At 37.9% G+C, this 19638-nt stretch overlaps 1 protein-coding gene across 13 annotated transcripts in view; it reads right to left on the bottom strand.

The window, feature by feature from the left end:
- Positions 1-19638, bottom strand: part of SEMA6D (semaphorin 6D) — a 653158-nt gene that overhangs the window by 53958 nt on the left and 579562 nt on the right. The window lies entirely within an intron of this gene.

Raw genomic sequence — 19638 nt, 5'->3', positions numbered from 1 at the left:
TTCAGTACAGTGTAATTTTGCAGGCTAATGAGCCGGTTTTACAGGCAAGAGTTTCTTGTAATATGTTGTGAGAGAAATGAAAATGTCCTTGAAGTGACATCATTTAAAATTGTCACAAATGAAAGGGAAAAAAAAGTCATATATTCCGAAACAAGGTTTTAATTCAAACTTCATTTTAAAAAACTGACTGTGTTTTATTAATTTCCCATTGAATTATGAATTACTGAGGACTCTAGATGGCTGGAATGAACCACGATGCCCCTATTTAAAGAAAAAGAAGGAAGAGAGCTTTTTTTGGCCAAACTTTTAATTTTCATTTGAATATGGTTAATTACCGTGAAAAAGAGAAGGGGGGCAAAGAAAGGATTTTCCTTTCTTCAATGGTTCCTGTTTTCTCCCAAACACAAAGTTACATGTTTACATTTAGGAAAAATACTCTGTTCTGAGTTGTTTCTGAAACTTCCAGTGACAACCTTGAAAAGGAACTTAGAAAGACACCCCAAGGAGCTGCTGCTGAACTCATCCGGAGAACCGTTTCCTCACTAGTTAACACTTTCTTCTCAAAAGGAAGAAGGAGGGAGGAAGAGGGGGAGCCTTTAAAATAAAACTCTCTTCCTGCTGTTCTTCCTATTAGAAGAAAGGGGTCGAGGTCTGAAAGAGCAGCTTTGGCACCACAGCTCGGTGATTTTTTTGTTGTGAAGTCTTTTGTTGGCTGGCTGTCTCTGGTGTTTTCTGATTGTGCTGTACTCTGACATCATTGCAAGTTACTTGGCAGTCAAGGCCCTTCCCCAGCCAACTTCTGACCCAGAAAGCTGTGCCTGTTCCACTGGCATCCAGTCAGTCCATATTTTGTCCACCAAGGGACCAAGCGCTGTTACAGGCAGAGGACAATGCACTGCATACAGATGCAAGGGGGTGATCATTGGCTTGATCAGGATTGATTTGCCCACCTGGAGGGAGAAAGCTTAGGAAGTGTCTCCTATGTCTGCAGCGAAGGAGCAGCAAAGAAAAAAGTTCAATTCTCCAGATTCCCAAACTCTTTGCTGAAATTTTGCAATGGCCAACAAGGGCACCATCCCCAGAGAATACAGTTTATATAGACGGAGTCCTTCAATCCAGGAGTAAGAAAACGTTTAGGTTGCAGAAGGTTATGCTGGTAGGTAATTCTGAATCAGAATCAGACATGTCTTCAGTTTACACATCAGCCTAGTCCTCAGGGCCTTTCCCCTGGGTTGATCTGCTGTGGGGAGAGAGGCAGGGAAGCAGGCCATCCTCAAGGCTCAGCATGGTACTGGCATCAGAATGTTTGTCGAATGAATGAAGATGTTGGCTTTTTTCACACCCAGCAAGATGATTCAAAGGGCTTGATTTTGTTACACGGTTAGTGCTTATGTTTTAATACAGTATCAGTATATATTTCCCATTAATTTTCAGGAGTAACTTAGGTTACTGCCTAGTTTTAGGACTAGAAGCAATCCAAAAATTATAGAAAATCTGTGTGTGTGCATAATATTCAATAAAAGTTTATCAATCATCAGCGAATGCAACTCCTTAGTTTTTAAACAAATACATAATGCTTAATTCATGCCAGACTCTGTTCTCAGCATTTTACAAATATTAAGGCATGACAATTCTGTGAAGTGTGTACAATTATTATCTCGATTATATAGATAAGTAAACTGAGACCTAGAAGGTTTAAATGACTTGTCTAAGATCACATGGGTAGTAACTAAGATTTGAACCCTACCTCTTACTTAACTGCAATAACAATTAATCTTGAGGTCTTGGTTAATTGAAGGAGTTAATAGTGACATCTTTGGAACCTCAGACAACCTGAATTCAAATCCAGGGCCCTCCTCTCACTAGCCTTATGATACAGAATAATTTGCTTAGCCACACTCTGTGTCAGTCTTCTAGTCTGTAAACTAGGGATGATGACAATATCTCATAGGGCTTTTTTTGAGGACTGAATGTGATAATGTGTGTAAATACTTCCGGCAAGGACTGAATATATATTCACCAAGGTTATTGTACATGCCCCAGGGGAGTTCAATCTTGGCATCCTACAGAGTTGGGTTAGCCTCACATTAGACGTGAGACTGGGCAAAAACACCTGGTACACAATAAGGTCATGACACATTTTTGTTCTGGTCCATCTCCTTCACTCCCACTTGTATGTGTATATGTCTATGAATGCAGGTACACACATTACTCTCACTCACCAGCGGATATGAAATAACATTTTCTAAGAATTTTAATAGATAATACAGTTTAGGAGGCAGAATTTCATGTTCCAATATGAAATGATAGAAGTATTGAAATGTCAAAGGTGGCTGCAGCTTCTGTGATTACTTTAATTTGGAATGCACATATAGTATTCCTTGCGTTTGCACATTATAGAAAGTGCTTTTGTGGCAAGGGATTGCTTTCAAAACTAATCCAAGCTCTCCATGACAGAATAAATCATTAATAATATAGACCCAAATCTCAGCATCTGCATAGGCACAGCTGGCCTCCTTGTGTCGACAGTCTGCATATGAAAGTGACTCTACCAAGATACTTCACTTTAATGAAAAATATTTATCATGGTAAATCTTATACCTCATGATTTTGCTAACATAATTCATCTCTCTTACGATAGTATACCACCACCGCTATGCTTATGTTTGGAATGATAAAAATGTGCTTTTGGGCATTTTGATTACTCTACCTTAGCATGAATGATTTTTGCTGTACGCCCTGAATAAAGGGAATACATCATGCACTCCTGGACAATAATAAATCCGTTACTTATCTCATTTTGCTAATGATTCCACAGGAGCCACTGTGTGGAAGGACACAGTGCTCAAGCAAACTAAAGAGAATCAGGCTTTTTTCCCTACCAGAAAGATAGGCAACAAACAACTTTTAATAGTAACAGTTCTTCTGGTTACAAACAAGAGATGGTAAGGCTATAACTATTTTAGCCAAGATCTTTTGAGCAAAGAGAAGCAAAATACACTTTTTAGAGGGTGGGTCAAAAAGAAAGATGGTAGCTCAGCTAGAGTTACTTAATTGTACTTAAATGTAATGAAGAATACTTAGGAAATAGGAATCCCAATTTATATCCTAGCACAAAGGAAGCTCAGACTCTGTGTAAATTCCTGATAGGCTTCTCCCTGCAAATTTTTTGGTAACCTTACCTCTGACCTTGAAGAACTGGGGCTGAATAATATCTATTAAATGTGAGAATGTCTTAACAAAGGAAAAAGATAATGAAAATAGTCAAAAGTGGTAGAGCATTTTTAAAAATAATTTTATCTCTTTTAAAACATACACTTTGTAACTTGTTCTTAAAAACAGACCTACCAGCCTAATCTTATTTTTTGCTTAAGCCAATGTTAAAATTCAAACCAACAAGGGAGGAGAAACTAACTGTGTACCCATTACATCCCATGTCTATTGTCTAGACACAATAGTATCACTTAATTCTCACCACAGGTCTTTGAGACAGGCATCATGGTTCCCATCTATAAACAAAGAAACTCGGGTTTGGTGAGTTCCCTGACTTGCCATGGTTTTCAGCCCTTGTAGAGAATGGAGCCTACAGTCTACTCCAGGTCTGTTTGATTCACAGGCCTAAATCTTTATTTAGTGTATCATGCTATGAAAAAGGAGAAGATTTGGAATGCATTGAATTGTGTCCCTCTGAAATATATGTTCAAGTACTAACACCCAGTCCTGTGAATGTGGACTGTTAGAAACAGGATCTTCTGAGATCTTATTAAGATGAGGCCAAACTGGCCTAGGGTGGGCCCTAAACCAATATGACTGGTGACTTTAAAAGAGGAGGAAATGTGGGCACAGACAGAGAGAGAGAGGGGAGGGGGAGAATGTCATGAATTGCTGGCAAACCCCAAGAAGCTAGAATTGCAAGGATAGATTCTCCAGGAAGCATGGCCTTGACAATACCTTGATTTCATACTTCTAGCCTCCAGAACTGTGAGACAATAAATTTCTGTCGTTCTAAGCCACCTAGTTTGTGGCACTGTTATAGCAGCCCTAAGAAACTAAGATAGGAATTTAAAAATATGCCCAGATAACACAAGAAATGAAAATATTTAAAAATCCACAATTAGATAATCAAAGCAAACTAAAATTTAATACATGAATTTGCTGGTCACATTGAAACCTGTTTCAGAACCTCTGCAGTGTGGTTTATGGCATGGTTTAAATTTCTGTACATTATATGAATTTTATTACCCATAAACTCCTATGAACCATTGGTAAATAATAATAAAAGTGACCTATTTAACTGCATGCACATTTATATTAAAATGAACTACAAATGGTTGAAGGCCATATGGTCACACCCTTCCCTCCCAATACCACCACCAAATAATCCTAATCACTGAACGCACTACATATAAGAACTTCTGTGAGTTAGAGTTACAGAGTCAATTCATTGCCAGAAATCACTGGTACCACCTATTGTTTTGTTTTTCATAGTAGGAGTCTGGGTAATTTCCAAATAAAGGCATACAAAAGATACATTTTTTCTTCCTGTTTGCTGTCTCAGATGGGATGTTTACCATTATGGGCATTTTATTGATGTTGAATTATGTTGGAGTCATTAAAAATGACACTGGTAATATGCAAGAGAATGAAAGACAGCATGTGCGTGGCATGTGGAAAAGTGATATTCTGGTATAAAAATCAATAGCAAACGTTATTAGTGTTCAGCTATAATAATAGGAATTGTCTAAAATCCCAAATGCCCTACTAAGCTCTGATGGAGAGGCAAGACCCAGCAGCACACTGAGAGATAATATTTGGCTAACAAGGTATTTAAATCTGAGTCTAGGATGTGGTGTCTCTGAGTCAGCAGTGGCACAAACCATTGTCTGCCAGCTCCAGTTAGAGGCACAAAAGCAACTTGCAGTTTGTCTAACCTGTTCTCATTTCCACAATGAGTTCTGCCCAAATTCTCTGTCCTCAGATTCCTCCGGACTTCAAACGTATCAAAAGTTGCCAGTAAGCAAGTAAAAACAATCCAGACCTATACATTTTTATAACAAATTTTCTTACAAGTTGGTCTCAGAAACAAACTTACATTGAAACATTATCTGGTACATTTTACTATAGCCTAAGATGAGCTCCATCTAGCTGTCTTCTAGAGCTTAAGTTGTAATATACTCAGGAAAGATAACTTTAAGAATATGTTCTTAAGGAAAACCTAAAAGGGGAGCTTTCAGAGTTTGCGTTTGTCTGAATTTGTTTTTCAATTGAAAATCAAAGAGAAAGAAAAAAAAAACCAGTTTGGTTGAGAGCTTTTCTAGAGAATCCAGAAAGGTTCAGAGGACGGAGGGGGGTTGTAACAAACCAAAACCCATTAAATCTGAATATTTCCACCTAATCTGTGTATTCAGTGATTGACTTTTCAAATTTTATTGCAACTGGATTCATGTACATGTTGTGTGTGTGCATGTGTGTTTTTATTCCAAGAGTTCCTCTTTAAAACTTTGTGAGTTCTTTTGCTACATTAAGAGCTTTGGAATTGTGCTCATCAATTATCCCGATACGTTCTGAACTTCCGGGTCATAATTACAGAATAAAGAATCCATTTCTCATCACAAATTTTAATCAAGATTCCAGTTATGCAATAATTTGCGAATGAATAATACCTACTCAGTACCAAGGCATATTATTAACTATGTTTACTCAAAAATACATTTTCTAAAGATGGTTTCCATTGGTCAGTTTCTCAGCTGTAAGTCTTGGACCTCAGTAACTGTCATAGTAAAATGAGGGGAAAACATCTCCTATTTTGTTGAGAAAGATGACAATTCAGGAGACAAAGATAGTCTACAATTGCTGAAAATAATTTAATATTAAGGTCTAATCAGCTATGAGTTCAGCTCCCTGAAATTATGTAGCTACTCATTTTCTGATTTATTTTTGTTGAAATCATTTGACTAGGCTAACTATTTTCTGGCTAGGTTTTTGCCTAGAAAAGAGGGCGAGAGAGACTTATTTGACCCATGTTTATTTGTTGTGCTTTTGAAAAAACCACTCCAGTCTTGGCTACCGATCATTTAAATATGCTCTTGGTTCCCATGTACTGAGGGAACAATCAGTTTGTTTGCCTTTGATTTATTTGCTGGGTATTATGTTGATGAAGAAAACAATAGAAATAAGTAATCAATTTTGGTATCAGGCAATTATGTATCAAGTAAAGGAGGGTATATCTAGAAAGTAGGAAAAAAGTCAACTCAAGTTAAAACCTTAGAAACATAAGTGCTGAGAGAGATTAACTGCAGAAATATTCCAAGGGAAGAGGGGACTTCCCAAATCAAATCAGGGCACTACAAAATCCAGTGTGGTGATAAGGATATTTCCCCAGGATAAGAATGTAACTAAAGTTGTGGGGGCAGGATCATTCATTCATTCTTTCTTTTATATGTTCATTTCACCATTTGTTACTAATAGCAGCAACTTGCTTTGGGTAAAGCACTATGCAGAGATAAATGAGAAATACCTTGCATTTAGACAACAACTTAAAATTTGAAGAGCAGTTTTATCAGTCAGATGCCTGGGAGGGAACAGATGGCACAATCAACTTGGGTGATTTGAAGAACTTTAATAAAGGAACTGTTTATGAGGTTATGGGTCAGAGGCAGGGAAATCATAAGGGACGGTTACCCTGGAACTTTACCACCCCTGGGTCAGAAGGAACCAGAGGGGAGAGAAATGAGCAGAACCTGGAGACAGAGAGGGTCTAAGGAAAGGGCCCCCTTGCAGGAGCTGGGACCATCAGCCAAGGAACTAAGTTACCTGTGGTGACCTGTGGGGAGGGAGGTGGGGAAATAGATTTCATGACCCATCCACTTTCTCCTTCTGATCTTATGTCACCTGCTCCACATGCCCCAACCCCACTGGATGCCAAAGTGCAAGGGCAAGGGAGTCAGCCTCCAAGGACACGGAGCAGGAGGGAAAAAGAATAGAGTGTGGATCTTGTAGGGCAGATGGAAAGTCCCTATGCAATTTTAAGTTGATTCTTGTAGAATACTGTATGGTAGGGATCCTCATTTTGCAAACGAGAAAACTGAAACCAGGAGACTTGTTTATCATAACCCAGTAATATAGCAGAACCGGTCAAGTCTGGTGCTTATCCTACTGTTTCCCTATTCCCTGCCCTTTGGTCTTTCTCATTACACTTATCTCACCATATTGCAGGGCTTTAATAACATGTTTTTATTACTTATTCAACTGAGCTCTTTGAGTCGAGGAACTAGGTCTTTGTGTCATTAGTGTTTAGAATAGTGGTGGGATAGGGACCCTGGAGAGATGTGATGGCTAGAATAATGAGTAAGAGAGAGCACAACCTATCTGAAGAGACAGATTTGCAAGAGGCTCACAGCATACATGGCAGAATGCTGTAAATGCTAAATCCAGAGGTAGAGGGAAAATGCTGTGCAAGTACAATGAAAAAGGGGCAGTTAAGTGTAGTGCGTGTTGCAAAAGGCTTCATGACGTGGGGTCATACGAGGCATGTCAAGCACACTGAAAGATAAGTGTCCAAAGGTAGAGGGCTATTAGAAAAGAGTTATTGTGGGTGGGGAGAGTGGGGGAGGAGTGGCAAAGGCAGAGGAAGGTGAAAGGGAATGGCAGGTTTGGGACACGATCACTGTTCCAGGAGGCAAGTACTGGAGACGTGAGTGAAAAGGCAGAATGGAACCTTCTACGGCGTTTCTTAATATTCATGAGCTGTAGTTCGAATGCTTAACTGGGAAGTGTTTAGAAGACCTTGTATATTTTTGTGAAAAAGATGATCAAAATCTGGCCTGGGCATTTGAGAGACAGCCCTGAAGCCAGAGGCAGGCACGACTTGGAGAAGCAAGAGGTTTCAGAAGTAAGGATGCCACTCTTGTGGTCTGGACAGAAGATGATTTTAGCAGTGGTGGAATCAATAAAAAAGTAAAAATATATACCAGGGACACAGCAGAGTTGGCCAATGTTTGAATGTCAGGGCAGGGGTCATGGGAGATTTTTTCAAGTTTCGTAGACTGGCTGGTTTTAAGAAAAGTTGGATTATTACAGGTGATGGAGACGAGACACAGGCAGTGGAGCAGGTTTGCAGGGGGGATAATTTAGTTTGGTTTTGGAAAAGTATAACTTAAAGTGCTGGGTGGTGTCCACGAGGGGATGTCCAGCAGAAAAATGTAAATAATTACAGTTAGTGCAGAGGGGAAACCTTGTATCTTCCATAGAAATACCCAAATCTATATGAGTCAAATACAAACAGGGAAGTGAGTGGAAACCCAGTTTTCACCTAATTAGCCAGGCACTCAGCAGTGCAGAGGCAAGAAACCTCTCATCCTTTACAGCCCTGGACTATTTCTGCCAACAGGGAACATGTAGAGTGGAGAGTTAGGGAGTTATTCCCATTCCCCACTCATGGCTTACAAACATAGGGAAAGCAGACCCATCAATTCATCCTATTTTATCTAATACCTTGTGAGCCCATTGTTCACTGCTATCTTTTCAGTCTGACACCTTTAAAGCAGAAAATGCTGATGAATTCTTTTAAAACTTCTTGTGGAACTATTCCAGATCATTATTTTAGAAATGCTAAGGAAAATTTGGTTTCTCTTACTGTAATGTAGAAAGTAAAAAAAAGGTCCAAAAATTAATTTACTTATAAAACAGTATCACCTCCTATAAAATTATACCTTAGTTTCTGATCATCAATATTTGCTGCTAAATGAACTTGGGGAAATACAGTTCAGTGCCTTCTCTCAATTATCTTGGACAACATGAACATGGTCATTTTACTAGATTTGAAATGTTAACGTGAAATATAATAGAGTGGATCATTTCAGAGTAAGAAATCACATCTTGACAGCTAAATGATAAAATGCTGTAACAATAAAGATTAGATCACTTCCAATTCTCTACAAAAAATTCTGCACAAAATAAAACTTGATTTTAATTCTTCAAGCAAAATTTTCCTTTCTATGTAGGAAAAGACAGATTACAAAGTGTGGGCACTGTGAACATCATGACATTATTTAATGGCCAGGGTGAGCTTCTATGTAGAAGTAATTTCAAGACACTTTATAATGTAATAGCTATAGGATTGCAAAAATGGCTACTTTTCTTTCATGGTGATTAGTTTCTCCATTTATATTATGTATGCCATTTAAAAACATCTTGTAGAGTTTGCTTATAATATGTTGGGGATAGAGAACAGGAGAGAGAGAGAGAGAGAGAGAGAGAGAGAGAGAGGAAGATGAAGGCAAGAAGGGAGAGAGGTAGGAAAGAATAGAGAGAGACAAAAAGAGAAGCAGAGAAACATAGCCAAAGAGAGGAAGGCAAATGAGAAAAGTGATTAAATTTAATGGCACATTTCCAAGGAAAAGATAAAGTCTTTAGCAACATCTGCAGCTTCAGTTTCTAAACTATAGCTATATTGGTAGAAACTTAATATATATTTTTTTCTTTTTGGTTTATTATTTGTCATTAATAGAGAGAGAAATAAAATACATGTAAGTATTTGTTAATGTCATGGAAACTGTTTCAAATTACACAGACCTTCATAGAATGGATGCTTAATTCCACAACCTTTGTATTAAAAACATCACTTTATTACCCTCTATTAACATTTTATGAACCTGTTTAGTTTATGATTAAATTAAGAGGGAATGAAAGGCAGGGATAAACTACAAAAAATTCTTTCTTCTGTCTTTTAAACTGACTTCATTAGAACTGTAATTTAGTGCTATGTATAACTGAGCAATCCAAGAGTAGAAAAGGAACAAATCTACAATTTTATTATTCAGTCAAATATTGAAAAAAGTAGTGCTTGGCTTTTGATGAATATTTAATATTCCAGATAACTCTTAAGATTCCACTTTACCAGTGAGATCTGGGGCAGTTTTCAGCAGAGAGTGAATTGCTGATCTGGGCTCCTGAGTTCCCTCTACCACTTTTATTCCTCTGATATTCCTTTAGCTGCAAAGAGGCGGAAACATCAAACGTCCCTTTGCCCAGCCAGTCTCCTGTGTGTGCTCTGTAATTAAGGTGGAGGAGGGCAAGGACGAGGGGACCCCCGCAGTCCCTGGAGCAGGAGAGGCAGCGTCCCCTTGGCATGAGGCCTAAGGATTATGGTTATCCAGCAAAGGTTCCTGACTCCCAGGGAGCTCTTCCATACAGGTCTCTGAGTCAAGTTCAGTGAATTTTTGAATATGGTGTAAGGTAAGTGTCCAAGGTCATTCTTTTGCATGTGAAATAGCTAATATTAGTAATATATAAAGTGTACTTCAATAAGAAAAATACAAGTATGGCAATAATAAAATGGACAAAAGGTATTTAACTGGTGATTTGAACCAACTAACCTGTACAAGGTATCAACTCCAATAATAATCAAAATGCAAAACAGTGAACTATGATTTATAGTCAATGAGATTGGCAGCAGATCTTGGGGTAGGCAGTGGTTTCTCAGACTTTAGACCAAAAACACAAACAATGAAAGAAAAAAAATGATAAATTAAGCCTCCTTAAAATAAAAAAAAATTTGTGCATCAAAGGACTTTGTCAAGAAAGCAAAAAGACAACCTACTTGATCGGAGAAAATATTTGGAAACCACATATCTGATAAGGGTTTACTATCCAGAATATATAAAGAAATCCTACATCTCAATAATAAAAAGACAAACCACTCAATTACAAAATGGGCAAAAGACTTGAATAGACATTTCTCCAGAGAAGAAATACAAATGGCTGAAAAGCACCTGCAAAGACGTTTAACATCACTAGCTATTAAGGAAATGAAAATCATAACCACAATGAGGTATCATTTTACACTTACTAGAAGGGCCACTATTAAAAAAGAAAACTACAAGTGTAGGAGAGGATGTGGAGAAATAGGAAGACTGGGGAGAATGTACAATGGTGCAGCTGCTGTGGAAGATAGTTTGGCAGCTCCTCAGAAAGCTAATTATAGTAACCACATGATCCGGCAATCTTGGTATATCCCAGAAGAATGGAAAGCAGGGACTCGAACAGATATTTGCACACCAAGGTTCAGAGCAGCATTATTCATAATTGCCAAAAGATGGGACCAACCAATGTGTCCATCAAGCAATGAATGGATAAATAAAATATGGTATGTACATTTGATAGAATATTATTCAGCTGTAGAAATGAATGATGTCCTAAGGCATGCAACAGGGATGGACCTTGACGACATTATGTTCAGTGAAATAAGCCAGAAACAAAAGGACAGATATTGTATGATCTCACTGTTATGATCTAATTATAATAAGCTAAGTCATAGAGTTGGAATCTAGAATATAATTTGCTAGAAAATAGATTGGGGTTAGAGAATGGGGAGTTGTTACTTAACTTATATGGAATTTCTATTTAGGTAGAAATGATGGTAGAGGATTGGAAATTGACGGTGGTGATGGTAGCACATTATTTTGAGTGTAATCAATAGCACTGAACTGTATAGGTAAATATAGTTAAAAGAGAAACTTTGGGATGCATGTATTACCAGAAAAAATTAAAAGATAGAACTATAGAGCATAGTGAACCCTATTGTAGATAATGGACTACAGTTAACAGTAGAAGTATGGGAATGTTCTTTCATGAATTATAGCAAATGTTTGACACTAATACAAGGTGGTAATAAAAGGGTAGTATGTGAGAAAATATATACCTAATGGTAAAAATGGATGATAGACGGAACTATTTTTATAATCTTTCATCAATTGTAATAAAGGTAACTACTGTTAACAAAATAATGTAATTATAAAAAAAGTGCTGTCATCAACTGTAACAAATGTTCCACCCCATGCAAGGTGTTGGTGGTGGGGTAGTAGACATCATGGTCTATTTTATGTGTGATTATTTTGTAAATGCACAAGTTCTGTATTGAAAAAAAAAAAAGAATGGTAAAATCTAATGTTGAGAATGTTATGGGGAAATGAGCATATATTTTGGTGGGAATAATTTGGCAACATGTATCCAAACATAAGATGTGCTTATGCTTTTAATCAGAAGTCCATTTCTGTGAATTAACTCTTTAAAAAAGAATTGGGCTACTATATACAAATGTATGTAAACTTCGGACTATTTATAATAGAGATGCATTTCAAACAACCTAATTATCTACCAATAGGGGGCTATTTAAATTGTAGTGTATTCAGTCAGTGGTATACTATGCATCTATTTAAAATGATCAACATTTTGTGGCATAGAAAGACATCCATCAGAGCCAAAACAGGGTGTGTATGTATGTATATGTGTATTTGTGTAAAGGTATAAATCAAAATGTTAAAAATCCGTAGGTTTTTGGAACAGGCAATTTTCTTTCTTCTTCATACCTCCATGTACTGTCAGAAGTTTTTCTTTTTTCATTGAGAAGCAATTAATTTTCTTAGTAGAAAAAAAAGCAATCATTACTAAGAAAATCTTAAACCTTGTGAAACTTTTCAAAGTATTCCAACGTTTGATATATGTAAACCTACAGACCTACCCTGTTTCAGCCTGAAAGAAACAAGTGGGTGATTATTTAATATGGGACTCAAATGTTTTTATCTCCGTTATTGATTTGGACATTTCAGGGAATTTTTGGCCAGAATTACCTGAGAAATTATCTTTATTTTCTACTTTCTTTTATGTAAATATAAGTTTAACTACATATAGTCCTTAGAGTATATACCATCTTTCATAATTATCATTTTCTTTTAGGAAATGTCTGAAAATCATCACAAAGTGGGTGACTTGTATTGTACCCATATGAATGGTGCTATACATGAAGGTTTGCACATCTGACCAAAAATGTGCTATGAAATTTGATATTATTACATAAATCACAGCAAAAGCCTATGTCATAAATTCAAAGGTGCAAATATACATCTTTATGTTTAATTTAAATAGCAAAATTATATTTCATGTCTTATGTAAAAGTATGAAAGTACTTTTATCGATTAAACAAAAGAACTTAAAGTAATATAAAATGAATGTATGGCCTATAAAAGTACAATTCCATTATGCCATAGGCCATCAGTTATACTTAGTTAAAGCTAATGGACTACCTAGAGTAAAAATTAAACACTTGGTTAATAATATGTATACCTCTTTTAGAATTTAGAAATTCCTTTGGAGGATTATTTCAATAAGCTATGTCTATTTTGAAAAACTTGCACATGGAGATTTGAAATAAGAATTTTTTTGCTCTTAACAGTAATTTCATTTAATACATGGAGCTGGATTCAAAATATTTCATCTATCCTTTTATATGCACAGTTAAACACACATTGCATCCTCATCACTTTTTTTTAGAAACACTGACAAACATTCCAAGATAGAGGCTAATTGAAAAATGGGAATACCTGGAATTGAGTTCTCTTCCTTACCTTAGTTTTTTTCCTTCCCATACTCATTTACCTTCCTTTCTTACTAAATTGATGTTAAATGCAAGAGGGCAATTTGAGCCATATATCCAGGAGGACATGGAAGGATAGCCACTTTGCACTGTATATGGCTGGTAGATTATTTTTGTAGGGTTATGTTTGCTGATCTATTAATAGAAAGAGTGCCAAATGTCTAAGGTCTCTTTTAGAGGCAATTGGATATAGTGAAAAAAGACTGTACGGAGACAAAGCTGGGTTAAAACCCATTTCCATTTCTTTTTTTTTAAGGATTTATTTTATTTATTTCTCTCCCCGTCCCCCCATTGTCTGCTCTCTGTGTCCACTCACTGTGTGTTTCTTCTGTGTCCACTTGCATTCTTGTCATGTGGCACTGGGAAACTGTGTCACTTTTTGGTTGTTGTTGCATCATCTTGCTGCATCAGCTCTCTGTGTGCAGCGCCATTCCTGGGCAGGCTGCCCTTTTTTCACATGGGGTGGTTCTCCTTGCAGCACACACTCCTTGCATGTGAGGCACCCCTACGTGGGGCACACCCCTGCGTGGCACAGCACTCCTTGCGTGCGGCAGCACTGTGCGTGGGCCAGCTCACCACAGGGGTCAGGAGGCCCTGGGTATTGAACCCTGGACCTCCTATATGGTAACTTTATCAATTACCAGCCCCATTTCTTAATAGCTGTTTGATATTGGGAAGTTATTTTAATTTGATGAGCTTTAATTTCTCATCTATAAAATATCAATAATCACAATTCTCATAGGATTGTTAAAAGACTTAAATGCAATAGCATGAACAAAGCATTTAACAGAGTGTTTGGCACATAGTAGGCTTACAGTAAGTATTAGTTCTCTTGCTTTTTTACCTAAATCCTATGGTTTTATATGATTTATGCATGATTATATAGAGGTTAGTTTCACAGGTGAAATACAAGTGCTAATTGGACAATGTTGAATAAAAGGAGAAGTGAAGTAAAAGGGATTTGAAAGGCTGGCATAGGCTTATGCCTCTCACCTCCCTTGGGCTGGGTTCAGAATAGGTGCTCAATAAATTGTGTAGACATTTAGGATAAAAAAAGCAAATTAGGTATCTGTAGCAGTTTGATATGGTTATGAATTCTAAAAATAGATATTGGATTATGTTTGTAATCTGGTCTGTACCTGGGCATGATTGAGTTATGATTAGAGCTTTGATTGGGTAACAACAGTAGGGTGTTGAGCTCTGCCCCTTGGTGGTTGGGGACTCATAGATAAAAGACATGGCAAAGGACAGAGTTGAGGGTTTTTGATGTTGGAGTTTGATGCTGAAGTCTTAAGCTGGAGCCCTGGGAAGTAAGCACGCAGAGGAAAGAGGAGAAAGCCCCAGGAAAGGAGAAACCCAGGAAGCCTGAACCCTTACAGACATCGGCAACCATCTTGCTCCAACATGTGAAAATAGACTTTGGTAAGGGAAGTGACATATGCTCTATGGCCTGGTATCTGTAAGCTCCTACCCCAAATAAATATCCTTTATAAAAACCAACCAATTTCTGGCATTTTACATCAGCACCCCTTTGGCTGACTAATACAATATCACTCCATTTTTTTTTTTTTTTAAGATTTATTTTATCTACTTATTTCTTCTTACCCCCTTGTTGTCTGCATTTGCTGTGTCTGTTTGTTGTGTGCTGGTTTTCATTTTAGGAGGAGGCACTGGGAACTGAATGCAGGACCTCCGATGTAGGAGAGAGGTGCATAATGCTTTGAGCCACCTCTGCTCCCTGCTTTGTTGTGTCTCTCGTTTTCCTCATGTCTCTTGTTGTGTCAGCCCACCACACCTGCCCATCACGTAACCATAGTTACTTCCCTTGTCCCTAACTTTGCCCTCACAGCTGTTTGAAAGTTAACTTTCTTGAATGAGCCAATGAAGAATATTATAGTCACTACTTGGGGAAAAGGTGTATGGTAGGTTATGACAGGGCCTGGTTAATCATACTACCAGGAACCTAGTTCATTTAAATCTAATTCTAATTCTACAACTAAGTGTACTATATCATGTCAACTTTGATAGATAGCAATTGCATGGGATGCTATATTGACAAAGATGCTGTGGCTGTAGCAGAGCTCAAAGAGAAAGAGTGCTATGATTGACTAGTTATGCCTGCCATGGGTATAGGAATAGGGACAGGATGCCTGTGTGGCATGTATTTCTATTTCATGTACATGAATTAGCTAAACCAAAGAAAAAATGGAGGAAGGGAAAAAGTAAAAGGTGATTTACAGACAAGAATGGAATAATCAAGTTTATAAATGTTTCTCATTTAGTAGATTCAAACTTTTAGGTCCTGTCCATACCATAAAAATTTTAATTGCCCTCTTGAGAAATTTTCTTTGGTAGGATGATTTTAGTAGCCGTATCTTGAAGAAGTCTTAAGAGATTTTTATTTTTATTGCTAAAGGATTTGTGGAGGCAGCAAAAGCATTTATAATTTTTTTCTTGCCATTGGAAAGTATGATCACTATGTCAAATAATACCTAAGCTTACATTTGTTTTCTTTTTCTTGTTTTCTCATCTCTTCCATTGGACACATAGAGAAGAAACATCTAAAATAGCTTGCATTTAAGGTTTATTGACCATTCCTCATTTCACCAAGAGCACTACCCAAATATTAAATTTCATCGATTATGTAAAGATCTTGCTAAACCTGTATTTTAATAATGGGGAATTGACAGTTTGAAAAGAAATGAAAAAGTGCTCATCCTTCCTACAGGTATGTTAATGATTAAGTGATTTCTGATAGATCATGCTTTTAAAGTTGAATGGGTTAGAAAGATCATCTATGGCTAAGTCCTCTATTTTACTAATGGGAAATGTGAGAGCAGAGAAGTTAATGGTCCTTTAGCTTAGTGAATGAGATAATTACCATGTTGGAATGGAATCCAAGCTTCTTGACTCTTAGTCGTAATACTTTCCACCTACCATTATTACCCCTCAAAAAAGCTAGGTAGGTCAGAAATGAGATGAAGGACACAAGTTTTGAGGATACTATGAGATTTGCTTAAGGCGAATGAATGGATATGTTGAGAAAGGAAAGCCAAGAGAGCTTAACCAGTGACAGCCATAGAGTTATATTAATAGGAATTAATCTCAAGTCATCAGCACTCCTTAATATAGGAATAGAGACTACTAAAGATTCTGAATGACATTTGCAAAACAATAATGGGCTGAAGGAGTTTTGAAGTCTCTGATTGTGAAATTTCATATTCAACTTGGCTAGGTGTCCACTGGTTTGGCCAAGCAAGCCCTAGCCTGTCACTGTAAAGTTATTCTGTAGATGGATTTAAATAGTTGATTGCATCTATAGCTGATTGCACATGCAATCATCAAAACGAGATTACCTTTAGCAATGATGATAAATCACCTCATCTAAACAACTGGCAGTTGAAAAGCAAGAACTGAGGATTTCACAAGTCAGAAAGTAGAATTTATGCCTTTTCTTCAGCCATCTAGTTTCTACTGGGGAATACAACATCACCTTCACCTGAATTTCCAGCTTGCAGATGGCCTACAGAATTCAGACTTGCCAATTCCCATGGTTGATGAACCAACTCTCATAATAAATCTCTTAATATGTGTATCCTGTAGGTTCTGTTTCTCTAGAGAACCCTTATACAGGGTTTGAATCCTAACAAATATAGTTTATTGGACTGTGATCTGAAAACAGCTAAAAGTTAGAAGTGAAAATGGGATCAGCCTTGGAATGTGATTGATATTAGTAAATAATCAATCAATGGGGAAAATTTACTGGTGGGAGAGGAAAAAAGGCAAAAGGTAAATTCAGAGAATTTACTGTCTTGAGGACATTCTGTTCTTAGAAATTCTTACAGGGATTTCAGAAAGGGAGGCAAGGAAAGATCTGCCCTTCTTAGAAGAGTAGGATAACTGCTAAATCCCAGAATGCACATTAGGATACATCTGTGAACAGACCTTGACTTCCTGTGGTACTCTGCTCTGGCAGTGAGGAGAGATAGTCACTTCCCATGTTTCTTCCCTCATTTCCTGCAAGTTCAGAGACACACTCTGCCTTTGCCTTTCCTGGACATGGGAAGTGCAGCTGACAAGTTCAACTATATCCTTCAAAATACTGAGTCCAGAGAGAAGGGTGGAGAAACATTAAATACCTCCTTTCTTCTATTCAATAATTTTACAAAAGTTTATTGGACATTTGTGAAGTGCCAAGCATACCATAATATATTAGCAAGGGCCTAGGCAGCTCTTATGGGATGATGACTACCAAGATAACAACAGGGAAGCAGACTTGGTTCAGTGGTTAGGGTGTCCGTCTACCACATGGGAGGTCCACGGTTCAAATCCCGGGGCCTCCTTTACCCGTGTGGAGCTGGCCCACGCACAGCGTTGATGCGCGCAAGGAGTGCAGTGCCACGCAGGGGTGTCCCCATGTAGGGGAGCCCCACGCGCAAGGAGTGCCCCCCTAAGGAGAGCCACCCAGCACGAAAGAAAGTTCAGCCTGCCCAAGAATGGTGCCGCACACACGCAGAGCTGAAGCATCAACAACAACAACAAGAAACACAGATTCCCATGCTGCTGACAACAACAGAAGCGGACAAAAAAGAACATGCAGCAAATAGACACAGAGAACAGACAACGGGGGTGGGGGAAGGGGAGAGAAATAAATAAAAAATAAATCTTAAAACAACAACAGCAACAACAAAAACAACAACAACAATGATGATGATGATGTTTCCATCTAATGAGTTTCTATTATGTTAAGTCCTCAATCAGGTACATTATTAATATTAGTCTTTACACAAATCTATGAGACAAGTATTATTATCAGCAGTATTTTATCTACATTTATGAAATGAGCAGGCAGCCCCTAGGTCCAAATGCCAGCTCAATCACTAGCTGTCGACTTAAGGAAAAGAAGGGAACCCTTGGGGTCTTGGTTTCTCACCTACAAAATGGGAGTAATAACCCCCATGTGGAAGGGTTGTGGGTAATGAGCCTTTCATGGTCCTTGGCGCCAGGAAACTGCACAGCAGATGTAAGATCCTCACCACCCCCTCCACCCTTTCTCTTTGCATATTTGGTAGCAAGAGAAGTTAGTAGGAGCTTTTTGTCAAGAGATGTCACAACAGAGAACCATCCTCCTTCTACTCCAAAGCCCTACTTCCCCAAATACCTGTTGAGAGTTGCAACCTCTGAAAGCAACATTTAAAGTGTGTTGTTGGGGTCTGAGAATGATAAAAACCCCTCAAAGTCTCTCTCAAACTTAGCAAGAGACCCAGCTGCCTGGGAGACTTTCAGAAATTCAGCATGAAACAACTTTCCTTCTGGGGCTGTGTGGAGATGGCAGAACTTCCCACCAAGGCTTGGAGTAGACCATAGAACATGATGGGCTTGAAGGCTGGGCCAGCAAAAGAGACTTTGGATTGAAAACAAGTCTTTAAATACCTAATAGAAGCCTGAGAAATGTGGCATTAAAGTCATTCTCTTAAACCATCATCAACTGAATTCAAGGAAGCACAATGGAGGTGAATGAAGAAAAAACTTCTCTTTGTTCTAAGTAAAAATATATTTCCTAGAGGACAGAAGAGAAAATGAAACAGTGCAGGCATGCATACACATTTGTAAGTATGTGTTTTTGCAAATGTGTAATGCAATACCAATGCCCTGATTAAAACCGTACATTTCTGAAACCTGTGCTTACTGGATATGCTGATGGTTTACTGGTTACAAAAATGTCAGCTTAGTTTATCACTGATCAATAACTCATTATATGCACCGGAATTTACAGAATCCAATATGAATCAAGTTGCTGTCACATCCAAGCTTTCAAATCCCACACCAATATGGACCTTCAGTCATGTGACTCTTCATTTTTCCTTCCGATACTAGGTTTGCAGATTAAAACATATTCTATATTTTGTTAGATGGAAAAATAATAACCATTATGTTTCTGTTTTGTTTGGAAATTTTGACAGTTGAAGGGAAGGCTTCAGATGCTGATAAGAATTAAAAACTTCATTTGACAAAAGCTATAAATTGTGTGCATACGTTTGTGTGTGTGTGTGTGCGTATGTGAGTGTGCGTGCAACTCCTTCTCCTTCCTAGCTAGAAGTTATCAAGGCTTTCATAATTTACACTGGCAAGGCTCAATCAGGAACACCAAATCTCTCCCAGCTGGTTTTGACTGGGCCATACTTGGCACCTTGCAGGGGAACAAA

The sequence above is a fragment of the Dasypus novemcinctus genome, chromosome 3 (assembly GCF_030445035.2).
Source record: "Dasypus novemcinctus isolate mDasNov1 chromosome 3, mDasNov1.1.hap2, whole genome shotgun sequence".
Taxonomy (NCBI): domain Eukaryota; kingdom Metazoa; phylum Chordata; class Mammalia; order Cingulata; family Dasypodidae; genus Dasypus; species Dasypus novemcinctus.
The sequence above is the reverse complement of the archived record's forward strand: the minus strand, read 5'-3'. Positions and strand labels throughout refer to the sequence as shown.